Genomic DNA, 18,997 nt, shown 5'->3' with positions numbered 1-18,997 from the left:
TTATTCAATCAAAACTGTTTTACATCAAGTGCATCATCTTTGTTTAATTACAAAATCATAAAATGAAAAAATATCTCTATCATCAATCAAGAACTCCCTTGCATTCTCGCTCCAAACCAAACAACCAATCCCTCTTCAATCTCCCTTGCACAACCCTTACCTTACTTTTTCATCCAACTAACCCTTACCTTTCTTTTTCATCCAACTAGTTCATTCTTTTTCTATCAGCAAACTGAATTAAAAACTTAAAAATAATTAGGATATCTCAAAACTACAAAAAAAAAAATGCAATGGTTGTATCAAAGCATAGCATAATGTGTTAACTTATCCATTTTAAAAACTTTTTGTGCAAGAGATAATGCGATACCAAGGATTACAAAACAACCTATCCGTTTTTGTATTGGTTGCGACAGAATTCAAACTAGCTAATAGTATAATTAACATTTAAAGTCTTAAAAATCTCAATAACATTAGTTATTTAGTTTAGTTCAATGTTAAGAGGTTGTAAAACCGTTTACTAAACTTGTGTGTTGACTGTGTTTGCTATGCATCCAGCCAAAACTTAAATTTACGGTTTAGTTTAATGCATTAACGGTTGTTTTGAAAATAGCTAAAAACTCGGTTTCTGCTAATAATGCCACATGAAAAGATCGCAACCACTTAAAATTTACTGGTAGGCTCTATATTACCGATTTTTGAGCGGGTCTTTTATGAGTTATTTTTGGGTTCACCTGCTAATAGAATTTTGTTATTTTAAATTCGATAATTTTTAGAAAAGAAAACAAAATATTGTCAAGTTATAAATTCTATTATTTATGTTCAAAAAAATTATATTGTCAAGTTATATTATGTTTTTAAAATAAAAAAGTAAAAAATAATAGTAGTTACAAAAAAAAAAAATTTAAAAGTTTTGTTAACCATTAACTATATGTACTGTATTTGGTTAAACTAGTATAAATGCATTATACATGTTGGTCAATGTTCTAATTAATTACATCAAATTTTATTTTGTTAACCATTCTAACTACATGTATATAACCGTCAAATTTTATTTTGTTAACCATTCTAACTACATGTATATAACCGCCGCAAAAATTGCATATTGCTAATGATGTTTAGACTAATCGATAAAATTAATGATATGAAATTAAAGACTAAAAAGAATGAACATATTCGAGGAACTGTGTCCACAAGCATTGTCAAGAACGTGAGCCGACCAACTGTCCTCCACTCGAACCGAGGCCTATGGAACATGGACCCTCCCCATCTCCAATGTTTCTTCTTCTTTTCACTTTTTTTATAAAATGTAAATCTATTTACCCTTTACGAGTTTTTACTCAATAAAATTAGATTCCGCCGAACTCTAAATTTGGAAGTAAACGAAAGATACATGCACCATAAAGGTCCACAACAAAGCCGAGTCTCAGTTGAATTTGCGTGAGATAAACAAAGGCATTTGCGCCGCTTCTCAAGTCGTAACCACACATAGAGGCGTGGAATATTTGGACCAGCATAAGATTTTCTACATATTAGTTGGTTGGTAAATGGACTATATTAATGTATTACATACTATATTATAAGCAACGTGCAGACGAATGATTGTGCTAAAGAATCAAAAACTGTGCCGGAAGTATAAATGCTTTCTAGCTAAAGTGATATACTATATCAAGTTATTATTAATGTTACAGATGACATGAATAATTTGAAAGCAGCTTGAGTTCTGTTATAAAGTTTTGATGAGATTCTATATTTTTTTTGAAATACCACAAATTGTACTTTTTATCTAGTCGAATTATGGCACTTCACATGGTAAATGAGATTTTTTTTTCTCTTCTAATGCTTTTCCTCCTAGCTTCTATTTCTTGTTTTTTTTCCATCCGATATTTATATTAAGCAAACAACATATATTACAAGCAAAAGCCGAAAAAAGCCCAAACGACAAAAACTACAAGCCAAAGCCCACAAGCGGGCAACATATAAACACAAGGGCAAGGTCCAGAAAAATTCCAGCCAAACCACACCGGACGAAAAACACGTAAACAACACATGTACGCAGTGGAAGGGAAGAAGAGACACACGTCGAACATCAAGACACCGCCTCCATGCTTCCACCGATCAGAGTTTTACGCCGGAGAACCGCCTCGACGGCGTAAATCGCCAACGTCTTCACCAGCATGCAAATCGCCACCGTAACTGCACAGGGCATCTTCGAAAATAATCGGGAAACAGAACCAGCACTAAGGCAACACCACTTCAGGCCTACGTCTTCATCGCCTGAATACTATTTCTTGGAGAGCTTCAATCGACTGAACGTCGAGATCTCATCCAACAAGCCACACACACACACAGATTACACAAGCTCTAATCGGAGAACTAGAGAGAAGATATATGGAGCGTTTCGTCTAGAGAGATGTTCAAAATACTTGACATATTAATTCACATGGTAAATGAGATAATAGCTCGATAAGGATTCCCGAATCCAAATTATGCTTGAAAAAAACATATAAACTTGTTTGTCGTTTCTTAAGACATAAGTCCTTTTGTTAGGCATATGAAAACAAGTGTCGACCTCAGAGAGATGCATAAACATATTATAAAGCAGATAATTTGGTTGGTCGAAGTCAATAATTCATTCTCTTTTTTTTTTACATCACAATGATTCATTCTTATTACATTTATTTGTTTGTCCATTTATCTTTTAAGTAGGAGTTGTAAAATATTTGAAGTCCTTTTTTTTTTTTTTTTTTTTTTTTTTGAATTGAATGTTAAATTTAATTCAAAAGAAAAAACCCTTATTACAACAAGTGCAACCTATTTTAGCTTTTCAAACTTGTAAAGAAAAAAGAACTTCTACTTCTATCTCTCCCAAATTGCATCAAACGAAAAGAAAAAACTTCTATCTTGTGCTAAACCACTGTACCATTCCTCCTTCATACTTCTTATCACCCTTCCTTCTTATCACTGTAAACTTGTTTCTCATCTCTTTATCAATCCTCTTGGTAATAAGCACTGCAGGAACAGGTTTCTCTCCATGTCTTCTTCTATTTCTCTCCATCCAAATAGCATGTACTGCAGATTGAAACACATGCCTCACTATAAACAGACTGAGATCGTCCCATGTGGAATTAGTTGACAGTAGCCTAATGAGATTATCCCAATTCGTCGTATACAAACTCCTCATCACCCTTCTTACAAGTGTTTCCCAGATCTCCCTAGAGTAAGAGCACTCAAAAAACAGATGCTTCCTCGTCTCTATTGGCTCACTACAGAACCCACAAGATACATCCACATTTAAATTCCAACTTCTCAGGCGATCACCAGTAGAGAGTCTTCCATGAATCGCAGTCCAGAGAATAAAAGAGTATCGAGGAGTTGCATGTTTAAACCACACAGCTTTGTGCCAGCCACATAAGATATTCTTCTCTCGGATTATATTCCAAGTTTCTCTTGTAGAGAAAACTCTTTCGTATTTGCCCTTTTCCGTTTTCCACAGTGAGACATCTTCTTCTTGAACCCAATTTGCTTTATAATGCTCGATCTCCATCTCTACTCTATTCAAGAGTGGGATGCGATGTTGTCTTCTTCTATGGTTCCTACAAGCCGCAACCTTTCCATTAGCAAGTATTCCCAAATCAATGTGACCTCTTCCACTTAAGACATCTTGCAGACAACCCAAAGAAGACCACCTTTCAAACCAGAAAGAAGCTTTATTACCATCCTTTACCTCCACCTTATAGAGCATTTTCGCAATATCCCGACATTTCAATATCTTCCGCCACATCCAAGTCCCAGACTGATTATTTTCCTTCACCATCCAGATAGACCCCTTCCTGATAAGATAGCTTTGAACCCAATTTACCCAAAGAGAATGAGATGATAATATCCTCCAAATCAGTTTGATACAACACACCAAATTTACTTCCTTTAACGGCCTAATCCCCAGCCCACCTTCTTGCTTTGTCTTACAAATATCCTTCCAAGCAATCTTATTCTTCCTGCCATTAAGTTCCGGACCAGAGCAGAGGTATGCAGAGCAGATTCTCTCAATCTCCTTAATACAACTACTAGGAAGTCGAAAAGAAGCCATCCAAAAATTGGTTAGGCTCATTATAACTGATTGTATCAACTGTGATCTTCCCGCATAGGAAAGAAAACGCCCTGTCCATGAGCTTATTCTTTTCCTAATCTTCTCTATCAATGGCAAGTAATCATTGACAGTCATGCGTTTAGTTAACAAAGGGAGCCCCAAATAACGTACCGGAAGCGTCCCTGATGCAAATTGAAACTGGTTCTGAACTTCCTCTCTCTTTTGATCCGTACCACCCGCCATGAATAAGATCGATTTCTCCATACTTATCTGCAACCCACTCATTCTATCAAATCTGTCAAAGACCTTCAGTATCCCTTCTATTGATTTTCCTGTGCCATCAGTAAACACCATTAAATCATCTGCAAAACATAGATGTGTAATGTCTATGTGTTTGCATTTCGGGTGATAACCAATCTCTCCTCTACCCGCAGCTTCATCAATCATTCTTGACAACACACTCATACATATGACGAAGAGGCATGGAGATAGAGAGCAGCCTTGCCTAAAACCTCGTTTGCTCTGAAAATAGCCGGCTAACTCGCCATTGACTTGCACAGAAAAGGACGGTGATGTGATACACAGAGAAATCCACTGAATAAACTTCCCCGGGAATCCCATAGCTTGCAGTGTATTCAATAGAAAAGGCCATTGGACCGAATCAAATGCTTTTGATATATCAATCTGCATAGCACAACGAAGGGATATATCTTCTCTATGGTAATCTTTCACTAACTCTGATGCTAGAAGGACATTCTCCATCAATAATCTTCCTTTAACGAATGCAGACTGATTAAGAGTAATACATTTCGGCATAATACCCTTCAAACGATTTGCAATGATTTTGGAAATTACCTTATAGAGCACATTGCATAAAGAAATTGGTCTATAATCCTTCATCATTCTTGCTTCCTCCTTCTTTGGAATCAGCGCTAAGATGGTTGAGTTTAGTCCTTTTGGTAGAAATCCTTTTGTTAGGCATATGAAAACAACGTCGCCGGAGCCCGTTGTTTTTCAGCATAAATTGTTCGGCCTTTGTCTCCTCTTCGTCGTCTTCGGCGTCCGCCTTGTCTAAGCTCTGGCCAACCACCACCCGTGGTGTCTCTGTTCTTGGAATGAAGACGCGGTTGCTTAGAGGTTATGGCGTGGTAAAGACGCTCGTAGTGTGGGTTTTGATTCCGGGAGATGGAGGTTTCCACAGCTCCGTCGCCGCCGGCTTTTGTTTCTGGGAGGTGATAGTTTCTTCAGCTTCGCCGTCGTCGGCTCTAGTCTCCGGGGGGTGAAGGCTAACAACAGCTTTGCGTCGCCGGCTTTAGGTATTTCGTTGCGGTTCTTAGAGTTTGGGTTTCGATTATGGATCAAGTGGGTCTTGTTTGTCTCTCTAGTGTTGGAGCTTTGGCCTTGTCGGATGAGATCTCGAAGAGCGATGAAGCTCTCTGACGGGTAGACTGAGGGTCTGACTGGTTCAAACGCAGCGGTTGCGGTTGTGGTTGCGGGAGTTTGTGGATGCGGGCGGTTGCGGTTTCTAGCGGTTTTAAGAGATTTGTACGACTGGTACTGCGGTTAAAAATTGGTGCGTTTGCGGGTGACTTATGACTGGTTAACTACCAAATGCGGTAACAGTCAAATAATAAATTAAACAATATTTAAATTTAATATAATTATAAAAATATCAAAAATCATAAAATTATAATAAATATAAAATTTATATTTAAAAAGTTATAATTTTAATTTTTGAAAATTTATTGAAATTGTTTTTATTATAAAATTTTATAATATTAATTAAAATATAATAGATATATTTTAATATTTTCATAATTTCAATTTTAAATTTTTTATTAAATATTTTTACTTTTGTATATATATTGTTTTCAAAAAAAGAAAAAAATTTTACCTTCCCGCAACCGCCTGCAACCGCAAACGCTAGCTGGAGCCAGCTTTTGAATTTATGAGATTCGGAGCGGTTTGAAGCGGTTTAGAGCGATTTGAGTGATTGTTGCAAACCGCTACCAACCGCTACCAACCGCAAAAGCTGCGTTTGCGGGTGGTAGCGGGAAAACCAGTCGCCCCCTGAGTTGGAATAATAGAGATGGTTTCGGCGGAGGCTCTGCGGGTTATGAGCTCCGACGAAATGAAGTTGCGGTGATGTGGTTCCCGCGGTGAGTCGAGGCGGGGACGGTCAAGTCGAGGCGGGTGCGACGCGTGTCGTTCTGATGGCATAGATGCTCCCACGTGTCTAGCAGCCAGCTTCCTTAACGCGTGACTCGGTCGACGTCGCACGGGCTTTTAATGTTTGGGCCGACAGCCCGGTTAATGGGTCCGTTTGTTGTCTTTTGGCTTTTGGGCCTCTGGCCTTTTGATTATGTAGTTGGACTTTGAGCTGTGTACTCTGGGTTTGACCCGTTTTATCAATTAAAAAAAACCCCGGAAAAAAAATGATATTCCTGGCAGGGATGATTAACGCTTAAAAATAGAATAATGAAATTCCTCGAAATTGAAGGGTAAAGTGAGCGATCTGGTTGCTCAAAAGAAAAGAAAGTGAGCGATCCAGAAATTGGTGAAATGTCTATGAAAGTGACAAACAAATTTAATGGTAAATCCTCATTAAAAGCATGTCGAGTTTCCTTTGTCGGACCATTATTATTTCACCTTTTGTTGGTCCCTCGATTAAATATGGCTAATCATAGCCAACTTGTTTCACCATTGACTCAATTATTTGATTTTTACTTATCGAAACATTATTTTCTGCTCGCGTCCAGTAAGTTTTAACATTACATATAGCTTAAATTATTAATCTATAAGAATGTTTATTTAACATTATATCCTAGACTTAGCACAAGTTGTTCAGTTTCCACGAAAAAAGTTAAAGATAGTAATTATCAAAAAAATTGATATTATTGCTGAATCAGAACTAAATAAGAACTGGGTGGGGGTATTCTTTTTGCATTGCATATATACTTTTTGGTCTTGATAGGGAAAAACCTTCTGCTATTCAGGTTCCATTGCGTAGACACGAGTCCTTCATTAATTCTACCTGGTTTGATCGATACCAAGCTTGAAAAGAATATCCTTTTTCTCTGCGGTAACAAACTGCTTCACATGAGTTTCATCTTTTATATATAGATTACCTCCGATTTAGCTGTATAATGATGTAAACATTTCCCTTTTGGGTTTATTTGGAAATGATATCTAATTAAAAAAAATCCAAATTAGGTGAAACATATTTGTTAATGGTAAATACATCTTCTATGGCACCTATACAATTTGGTATTTATCTTCTATATAACTTGAATATTAAAAATATCGTTTAGCCATTGTCTAGTTCATTTGTTACCAAAGTTTGGGTGAAACTTTAGGATATACATGAAAATATAAAATGCATAACCAGTCGAATATACATGTAGATTTAGAGAAATTTTTAATCTTCACTAATCTGTTTCTTTACAAAAGTATATATTTAGTCTCCCTGCTGGGAAATTACACAGCATTTTAATTCCTCTGAAATGTTAGCAATTTGTTTGCATGCAGTAATTATCTTTGCATCAATGGAAATATGCTTTCCCCTTTTACAAATTTCTACTTTTGGGCTAGATGACTCTTTGCATGCAATTAGTTAATTCCACATTCGATATTTGCTGATTACATAACTCCCTCAACTTTATAATACAAAGCTTTCTTCGTTTTGATATATAGCAATGCGAACAATTTAATTTCTGTCTGAATAGTCTCTGGCCATTGTCTAGTTATTTTATTTTAGACCATTTTCATTTATAAAGCACAGTAGCTACAAGAATGTCTTTGCATATGGATGATATGATCCAAAAAACTATTACGGAGTGATCAATCACACAAGTACGTGTTTCTTGTTATGATTTCTATTCAGACAAGTATACGTCTTGTCAAAGAAAGAAGCCGAAGATACGAAATAAAAACAAATCCAGTGAGGAATTAATAAACAAAAATAAGTTGACAAAGAATAACAGTATATACTATATTATATGTATAATGAAAATGAGATGTTACATTAGAGCACTTAGTTTTACTGTAGATTTTAAGTCGAATCCAAATCTTGTTTCGTGCAAATGCACAGTGTAAATGATGACAACAAGCAAATAAATAGTTGAATGAACATTTATATTCAAGATAAAGAAAAGTCCAGAATAACCCTGAGGACAAAGATGATAGAGAACAGCAAAGCTCAATGGTCACAGTCATCACAGAAACAGAGAGTTTCAGGTATCTCTCAACTCCAGCTTCCAAGTTTCAATTGCTGTCTTCTGAATTCCCTATATATCCTGAAACAAAAGGAATTTTGTAAGGGCTTTTGGTTCAACCCAGAGGTCTCTTACTCTGGTTTTATGCAAAGGCACGCATCATTATGCATTTAATACTACTGAATATTTACATCGACTGTGAGAGACGCATCAAAACGAGACTGAGACTTAAGCTCTAGCTAGACCATAATCATGGCATGTGGAAATCAGTGCTCAACACCATAACACATTCCGAACTGAATCATATATAATGCAAATCTACTTTTAGTTAACTCAAATTTAAGAGAGCTTTAACTTTAAGCACCAAACCAGTGAACATGAACATTTTCAAAACACAACTTAAAGTTCGACTTGGTTTCTTAGGTCATTGCAAGGTCTGATGTCAATGGAGCCCATGAGATTAATTAATTATTTTTATCATGAGATAACCTACCATGATATTTTTTGTTGTTCTTATATGCAACAATAAAAAAATTATGAACAAATCAAACTTTTACTGTTTAAATACATTTTTGTGACTAAGAGCATCATCACTCGTAGAGGATTTCTAAACATTAACATATTAGTATTTTAAATTAGTTAATTTTCTAAGAAATTTTGAATCTTACAAAATAGATAGACCACCCAAAAATAAACATATAGCACATTAGTTTCTCAAAAAAAAAAATTGAAAATTTTACCCGAAATTTTTTTATAGACAAAAATGAAATTTTAATTTACTTTTTATTTTTTATTGAATTATTTTGTGGTGAAATACTTATGGAGAAATAATCAATGTTCATACGCCTAATGTATATTAAGGGTTGTCCAAAAAATAATATTGTTTTTTTTTAGTTAACAATAATATTGTTTTTAGTTAACAATAATATCCAGTATATTTTCCAACAAGTTCCCTATTCACAAATATGGATCATCTATTCTGGAGAGTTTTCCCGCAGATGAAGGATCACCAGTTTGCATGGATTCTATGGTATATCTGGAAATGTAGGAATAATAAAGTTTTCAGCAACTTGGATATAGATCTTATGGATACGATTAAATTGGCGGAAACATAATCAACATTATGGGCTGAGGCACAAGTAGTAAATGACCAGAGGACGCCAACACCAAGAATAGACACGGTATTGCCGTCGATCTCAGGAAGATGGTGTTTTACGGATGGCTCGTGGAAGGAGGGTGTTAGGTTTTCAGGACAAGGTTGGCTTAGTACTTTGGAAGGTTTCGATGGATTACTGGGGGCGAGGAATGTAAGGGCTAGTTTTTCGCCTCTTCATGCGGAGATGGAATCACTTTTATGGGCAATGGAATGCATGAGGAACTTACGTCAATTTCAGATTACGTTTGCAACAGATTGTTCTCAATTGGTAAAGATGGTTTCGGAACCAGAAGAATGATCAGCTTTTGCAACATATTTGGAAGATATCAAGACCCTGAAAGAGAGTTTCACCCGATCAGAGATCATCTATGTACTACAGACGCAAATTTAAAGGCGGATAGTCTAACACGGAGTGTTAGAAAACAGCCGTCTTTCGTCGTTCACATGGATGCAGATCACCCGGTTTGGTTTACAGAGTCAATATGAATCTGTATTGTTGATGATAAAAAAAAAAAAAAAAAAGTTAACAATAATATTGTTTTTTTTTTGGATTTCATACTTAATATATTTTGAGGTTTTACTTTTTCTTCCCAGACTTCTTTCAGGGAAATGTGGCAGTAGAAGCTAGTCAAGTGATAGTGAATTAGTACACGTCTCTAATGCCAAGATGGAATAAACTGAAGGGAAACGGAGTCTGTTTAAAAAAACGCTGCTGCCGTACCGTTATACTGAAGGCCGCTATTTTGGCATGGCCTTTATAACTATGAAGAGACCTCTCATGCGATAGATTGATTACCTACAAAAAACAATAATACTGAAATTAGAATAATAGCGAAATAATGATATTATTGTCAATAAATTTAGGGAATAAAGTCAATGGCATTTCAAATTATCCGCTGTATTATACATTTTCAACCAAAGAAACGAACATAATATAAACTGCAGTTTAATTTCATGCGTATAAGTTATGTATATTATTTACACCAAAAACAGTTATGTATATTAAGGGTTGTCCAAAAAATAAAAATAAAGGTTGCCAACAAAAAAAAGTTAAGGAAATAACTTTCTGCAAGCGTTATTTATAATTTTATAATTGGTGAGAAGTATAAATACATGTAAGAAGAAGAGAAATAAGAGAGGAGGAGCAGAGAGACAGAGAGAGCAAGAGATTGAGGGGTCAAGTCATTGAAGTCAACATCACATCTCTTCACATGCAATAACATACACACACCATTGTCTTGTCTTGTCAAGTATCATTTTGCATCCCGGCAAAATTTTAATCATATACTTAAAATTAAATTATCTAAATTTTTAATACATGTTTTCATCTACTTGCTCTCGTTTTTAATTTATTTTAGTTATGGTCTTGAGAATTCATGTGGGTACCTTTAGATCTTTGAACGCAAAACGAAAAAGACTTTTGAGACCGTTATGTAAAACCCGATGGGGTTTTTGCTAATCTATTCTTAATTAACAGCTTGCAAAGGGCTACATATAGATTAAGTTCAAATTCCATGTATACAGTGAAACGGTAAACAAATGAAAACTTTACCCATCATTTGGGCACTAGAATTTAGTATATTTGCTGGTTCATGTTTACATGCCTTAATATTATGTTAAAATTTTATTAAGAGGTGTATTCCAATTGTTAAACAAACTCAATAAGGTTTACATCTTTTTTATGCAATTTTTCTTAAGAAGTTAAATTAGTATAACACTAAAATAACACGACATTTACATTTAAATAATCAAGCTTCTAGTTATTCTATTATACATAACTAATGTAGTTAAGAAAGCAGTAAGAACAATTTTGGGTTAATTTATACAATTGCGTTAGTGGTCTCCCAAAGGCCTGCAATATGATCATTTAAGCGCCTATTGTTTGTTGACAAAAAAAAAAGCGCCTATTGTTGTTGTCTCGTCTAAATTAGGGATTAGTCTGCGTTTCGTGCCAAGAATTTGTTTTGGTTAAGTTTTTAATTTATATTTGTTTTTAGTTTTTAGTGTTTAGTTTTATATTATATATTATTTCTCAAAAAGTGTATGTTTTACTTTTTTTTTTTTTACCTCGAACGACCATTCTATTACTCAATCTTGAGGTGGTCTGGTTACCCAGACCGGAATAGAACAATCAATGAAAAGTAACTCTCTGCGAAAGGTCCTAGCAGTTTTACCTAAAAAATCAGAAATCTGGTTGCGCACTCGTGGCACATGGGTGATTTTGAATTCCGGAAAACAAATCTGAAGCGTTTCTATCTTCTACAACTCTGTCGCGAAGCTTGGCCACTCATGGGGCTCCTTTATTATTGTAATCAGTTCTTTGCAGTCAGTTCCAAAGCTATAGCACGGCGAGTGTTGAAGCATATTTTCCATCGCTCATCGCAGTCCTTGTATCTCCGAATGCAATGCTGATTCACATCGAGTAAAATTCCGTGTTTCTATAAGTTATATGTTCTTCCGTATGTTTTACTTTATTAATATAGATAAATATACGTAGGTTTATATAATTAAGACATGTACATTGGTACAAACAAATATGTAAGGTATGATGCTTCATTTCTTCTGTCTTCGTTATTTATTAGTATTATTTTTTTTAAAAAAATTGGTTGCTCTTTCTAATGTTGTCTTCTGTCTTCGTTATTTGCATCTGATTCTCTACATTTGCCAAAGATTTTCCTTTTGGATGATTTGAGAGAAAATATAATGTGGGATCCATGAAACAAAAAAATTAGTGATCGATTGTGAACTAATTATGAATATAAGAAGATTTAACTCTCAGTTACAACTTTATTTAACTAGCCCTTTCTAAAAAAAAAACTTTATTTAACATATTTAACTCATGGACCAAAAACTTTATTTTTGTGACGCATGGACCAAATTATCAAATTAACACAAAAGAATTTCCACTTGACTCTAATACGTACTAATATAGTTTAAATAATTAAATGTTTTCTTCTTTTCATCAAGTTTAAATAATTAAATGCACTTCTCTAATTTTTTTTGAACACGTGCTCTTCTCTGGTTTTTTTTAAACACATACTAGATTCTTACCCGCACATCCGTACCGGTATTTTTTTAAATCTTTTATATTTGTTCAAAATTTTTAATACATTATTGATTGTAAATATTTTTTTTTACCTCTTACCAATATTTAATAGATGTTTAATATGATTTTATAATTTATATGCATCAATTTTATTAGCTGTTTTAAATTGTCATTCGTTTTGCTTGTTTCTAAATAAATAAAAGTATATAAAAATAATTGAAATATAAATATATAACAATTATCATTTATTTGGTTGTTTATGTATTATTTATTTATTACAATAATTCATTATTTATGTCAAATATACATTTTAGTTCTTAATAGATTAGATAAATAAATATTAGATGATATCTTTATTATAAACTTATACACATTTATCATATATATTTTCTTATAAATAAGTACTTTGTGCAATATGTTATATTTTAAACTATATTATATAAAATTGGTTAATTTCTTGTCATTTTTAATTATATATGCATTTTCTTTGAGCTTTATATAAATCGTAACTGATCTATTGACATGATTATCTTGTTTTGAATAAATAATATATGTACGTATTTTGAAGTTATTAATAAACATTTAATTTAATAACTAAACTTATTTGGTTAGTTGCGATTATATTTTTAGATTTGTATTTAATTATAAGAAAGCTTACGATGAAGATTGTGTTATAATAAAAGGAATATCCTCATATTTAAAATCCCATATACAGATTAGTTTCTTAATTGGTAAGAAGATATTTAATTTTATAAAGGAAATCTAATTTGGATGGATTAGGAATGTAGTTAAATGACAAAAAGGTCAGTAGCAATCAATTGTAAATATTAAGAAAAAATCAGGGATAATTACTAAATCTACTTAGGTTTTAATAGTTTAGATTTGACTTTTTTTCTCTAGTTACATTTGCTTTCTCTTGTCAAGTCCCTTTTCCATTATAAGAAAGATACGCTTAATCTATGAATGTGTTTTTTAATAAAGAATTTCTCCGTGTTTATTGTTATTGTTGTTGATCCTATCGTTTTTATAATGTTTTACGGTTGGCTATATTCATCGATAAAGAGTAAGTACTTTATAAAAATTTATATGACAAAAAAGAGAGGGTAGAAATGATGGATTAAATTTTGATCAAAAAAAAGAAGAAAGAAATGATGGATTAATTTGTCCTTATCCTTCTTCTGGATGACATTGAGAGAGGGGCCTCTTCTTGTGCCCCATAATAACATATGTATCACTACTTTGTCGTTTGCACATCATGAACTAGTGCATAATGCATATACTATCTGTTATATGTGTTTGGATGTTCTAAATCGATCAATGTCAATTTATTAGCAACTCAAGATTTTGGAAAGAAAGAGGCAGAATTACTTATGGATTCAATACATACTGAATCGAATCCGAATAAAACTTAAAAATATTTGAATGGGGTCAATTTCCTGCCCTCAAAAACTGAAACCGATTGAAGTTTGAAAGTCAATGTTATTTGTAGATTCCAAGTAGAAAATGTATCTAAATTTGAATAGAAACTTACCGAATATTTAAATGTGGAAGAAAAAATATTATACAAATCTTTATCATATTGGACAATATAATGTGGACAAATATCTTTGCGGTTTTTTATACATCTGGTTTTTTTCCTCTCTAATGGCTAGTTTCATGGGAATTTTGCAAGAATGCTATAACAGGGAATCAACTATGTGTACACAGTTTTTCCGGTTCGTATGACTACCAGACAAGTTGATTACAAAGGATTTGATTCGAAATGTCTTGGAGATTATTAGGTAAACTATTTTTATTCCACAAAGACTGCATTCCTTCCAAAACGCATTAGGAAAAACAAATTTACATATAATCAATTCTTCGTATATGCGGAGGAGGGTGTATATCATATATAGACCGGTCGATGTGATAGCTGGACTAAAAGACAAATTGAGAATGGAAATTACTTGTTATCAAATCCCAATGATTTAGGGCAAATACAATGCGAGTCATTCATTGCACATAGAGATGTCAAACGGATTGATCCGTCCCGTCCCGTCCCGTACCGCATCGGGCTCATCTCTTTGCAGGTCAGGGTGGGTCAGGCCCGCGCGGGCTGCGGTCTTCTAAAGATCGTCCCAAGCCCGTACCGCCAAATGCACACTTTTTTGCGGGCTGTCCCGCGGGACATACGTCAATGCAGTGTGTCCGATAATGCTTGACACTGCAGGCCGTTCCAGAACACTTCATAATTTCTTCCCTTTCCTCTTCACCGATTTCATCCTCATCAACCTCTTCTTCATCCAGTTCATCACCAAGCTCCGGTATGTCCTCTGCGACCTTCTACTTCTTCTTTTGCGACTGAGTAGGCGAAACCTTCTTCTTTTTCGACTTAGTAGGCGACTTTCTTCTCCCTCCACGAATCACAGACTTCATAGGAACAGACTTTCCCTTACTACACGCCTATGCAGACGAGCCAACACCACCATCTATAGTGGATTGCAACATGGGTTTCCTCGTGGCTGTTCCGAAACTGGTATGTCTGCAAGGCTTGGTTTTTTGGGTTGGTTGACTGATTTCAACATCAGAATCATCAGTATCATCGACAAGACTGATAAGCCTTTTTCTGCTTCCTTGCTGCTTCCCATCAGCACGAGTTACACCAGCTTCCTGAGAAGTGATCTGATCAGCAACCTCAGCTGCTGCAGCAAGAGTAGCTTAGACTTCCTGAGTGGCAAAGTCCACGGTATTTGGTGGGGAGTAATGCGGATCAAACGTCGACTGATCTTCGGACTCGCTCCTTGATCCCATGGTTTCTCTCGCTCTCAAGTTTTGTGTTTTTTTTTTCACGCCGTGGAATGAAATAACCTTTTTAGGGTTTCCTAAATTTTTTCTATTTTTTAAAAAAATTGTTAATATATTTTTAAAAATCTGTTACAATTGTTTATTTTCAAATTTCCAAATTTTATTATACAAGTACACAAAAACAAATCTCTGGTTTAAAATCACGTTCTAAACAACTCAATGTGATTCGACAAGTAAAGCAACGTAAACAAGCAAAGCAACGTAAACATCAAGTGATCCGATAACCTACGCAAAGCCATCTAAACAAGTCAATGTTCTATCATCTACGAAAGCAACCTAAACAAGTCAGTGATTCGATAACCTACGCAAAGCCATATAATCTCGAATGTGTTCTATGGACAACTTACTAACCTGAGGTCATTAAAGCACCTACATCGGACGAAGCTGGTAACTACTGGAGCAGCTGCTCTACGGACTCTTGTTCTCCTTGTGATAAATCCAATACCTCAAGACAGAAAACAAAAAAAAGAAGACGTGTAAACAGTATGATCCACGTACACAATGCAAAGAAGAAAATTATAAGCGGCTGGTTATCAAAGTGATTCGACAAGCAGGGATAAAATAAAGTAAGACCATACATGTTTAGTTGGGTCTTGTATCTTCTTCTCTTGAACAAGGAGGCGGCTGGTTATCAATGAACAAGCTGGTGTGCTTATATCGTTTTGAGCCTACACCAGCTTTCACAGTGAGTACCATCCGCCTCCTTCTCCATCTACATAAATAAAAAACATATAAGAGACTTGATTTCAGATTACAAAAGCATACACTTGCAATTTTCAAAGTACTAACAACTTACAAGACTTTCAAGTTTCAAATCTGTCTTGTATACTCTTTTCTTGAACAAGTTAAACTCGGCTGGTAATTACTAGACACGCAGGTGTGCGCTCAACCCATACATCAAGTCAACAATTTAACATTTTATATCGTTTTGAGCATACTTCTGCGTTCACAGTAATTACCAGCCGGCTCCTTGTTCACCTACAAAAACAAAATACTAATCAAAGACTGAACACAAATACAAGAACAAACTGAACCGAATTAAGACAAGCAGTGACTGAATCGAGTTAAGACAAGCAGTGACTGAATTCAAACATATCCATAAACCGAACTAAGCAAGAAAACTATGTGCAAACAGTACTAAGATCCAACTATAGTCCAGAACTGAGATCATACAAAACGAACTATGAGTCCTATCTCCTCTTACTAACTGATTAAAATATTCATTGTCTGGTAAAATTATACAGAAACCATATACTTTGGTGATTCATCTCACAAAAGAAAACCAACAGAAGATTAAAAAAAAACTTGTAAACATTACCAGAGATGGAGTCGAGTGCAAGTAAGTTGTAATCAGAAACAACGCCAACCTGCAAGGGGAAATCACAACAGAGGAATAAGTAAGATCTCATACAGATAATCCCTATTGAAAAATATGTGATCAAACCGGTAAAGCATACTTCAAATAAATAAGCAGAGAAAGAGAAAAAGAGAAAAGCAATACCAGATTCCAATCATCATCAATTACATGCAATCCTGTGACTTTCTTCTCCACCAGAAGTTCCAATGTTGTTACAATTTCAAGGATAAATACAAATCATAGGGACTACATGTTCGGTAGATATTATTAATTTATTACAAGGAAGATTGTTGTCATGTTTAGCAATATTACCATCATCAACCGATGTTGAGGGATTAACAACATGCAGATGTTGTCTCCCTGTCATGAAATCACCAACTGTGTAACCTCTGTTTTTAGCCTGAAACAAATCTCACACGATCAAACAAGCAAAGTTTCAAACTTTAAAGATGAAAAGGGTGAACAAGCGCACTAACCGGAACATAGTTATTAACATCAGAAGGAGCTGCGAAGACGGCAGATGCGGTGATGACCAACGGTCAAAAATTGGAGCGACGACGAGGATTAGAGAGAGGAGGAGGAAGTGAAAATGATGAAGAAGTCAGGTTGAGTAGTGGAAGTCTCGTTATGGGCAGAGTGATGGAACCCATAATCGCTAATATCCTCTGTTTCTCACGGATTCCAACTATAAAAAAAGTCTTTTTTTTTATGATGAAATCTGAGAGAAACAAAAGGTTGAAACTTGAGAGAAAGAGAAGAAGACGTACATGCATGGACTGCATGAGAGCCCAGGAGCACCGTCGATGAAGAAACCATGGCCGGAGCTGGATCTTCTTCTTCGATGGAGAGTTACTTCGCAAACTTCTTGTTATGTTTCCAAGAAGCTTCACTGGAGGAGATAGAAGGCGAAGGGTAGACAGGAAACATCATCGATGAAGAAACCATGGCCGGAGCTCCATTTCTTGTGGCGGCGACTCCTCTTTCACTCTAGCTCTCTCTCTTTTGTTTTTCAGGTGGCGGATGAAATGAAGAGAGAAAAAGCTGTGGGACATTAGGGTTAACCGCGGTCTTCTTCGGTCCATCCCACACAAAGCCCATTCCGCACAGGTCTATTCCCGTGAGGCCCGCGACATTGCGGAATAACAGATCTTAGGCCCAATCCCGCTCTGCCACAGGTTTAAACAGGCTTATCCCGCGGGCCAAGCCTTCCTTTGACATTCCTAATTGCACAATAGAAGCGTATTGGACTTTCTTACAAAATCCAAAAATCCCTGTTATATATCATGCGGCCAATATAAATATTTTGGTCAAATGTTTCAAAGTGACGTTTGTCAACTTTAAAAGTTCCCTCGAGAAATCTAATATCTTATATCACCAAAATATAAAGTCTGTTGTAAACGAAGGGTTTAAGACTGAATATTTCGTGTGTCTTATTAATGAGTAATAGAAGTTCCTTACATAAGGATTACAAAATATAGGAAAAAAGAAATTATCTAAAACCTAATACAACATGAAATAGGAAAAGATCTAAAACAGATAAATGGAAAACATCCTAAGTCTTGGCCGACTAGGAACTTGGCCGCCGACTCTCTCTCCTCTTGTACACGGCTGGGCCTTGTCTTGGTCTTGGTTATGGGCCATCCACATAATGATTTATAACACTCCCCCTTGGATGCCATAACCATATGGATTTGTATCATGCACGACGTTGCCTCATTAAAACCTCTCTGGGAAAACCAAAAACCCAAGGTGGGAAAAAATGGAAACCGTAGACAGGAAAAAGAGCACAACACATGACACTCCCCCTGATGAAGGCATCACCGAAGATCCTTCAACTGGCGCATACAGGATTTGTAGTACGCTTAATGTTGCCTCATTAAAACCTTATCAGGAAAACCCAGTGGGACAAAACCATGATGAAGGAAAAAGAGTACAGCACGCACTACTCTCCCTGATGTGAACCTCGGTGTAGGTTCTACATACTACGCATCTTGATGCGTGATCTATCCTGTCTGTGTAGGAAGAGAGTAATCCGCCAATTTCATTACTGCACCTTAATTAAGACCACTTAGACCTCTTAGGTCGTTTCTCATATCCTTTGACATTGAGTATCCCGTTTAAAGCATGTGTGCTAAGCAATGTGAACCACATTGTCCTCGAGAATCACATGTTGGTCTTTGCAAAACGTGTTTGCATGTATTCATGATTCAGACGTGATCATCTACTTCTATACTCTTTACTTTTGGTTAACTATGATAACCATTCTGCCATGTTTCAATCTGGTCGATCAATG

The 18,997-nt window shown here is 35.4% G+C and overlaps 1 long non-coding RNA gene across 1 annotated transcript; it reads right to left on the bottom strand.

Annotated features, from left to right (window-relative positions):
* Positions 1-14,964: 14,964 nt before the first annotated feature.
* LOC106392477 lies at positions 14,965-18,724 on the bottom strand. The gene is made up of 3 exons (XR_007322326.1): positions 16,849-18,724; positions 16,666-16,714; positions 14,965-16,059 (listed from the first exon to the last, which is right to left on the bottom strand). It is a non-coding gene; the product is annotated as an uncharacterized LOC106392477 (long non-coding RNA).
* Positions 18,725-18,997: the final 273 nt, after the last annotated feature.

The sequence above is a fragment of the Brassica napus genome, chromosome C4, assembly GCF_020379485.1.
Source record: "Brassica napus cultivar Da-Ae chromosome C4, Da-Ae, whole genome shotgun sequence".
In the NCBI taxonomy this organism is placed as follows: domain Eukaryota; kingdom Viridiplantae; phylum Streptophyta; class Magnoliopsida; order Brassicales; family Brassicaceae; genus Brassica; species Brassica napus.
The sequence above is the reverse complement of the archived record's forward strand: the minus strand, read 5'-3'. Positions and strand labels throughout refer to the sequence as shown.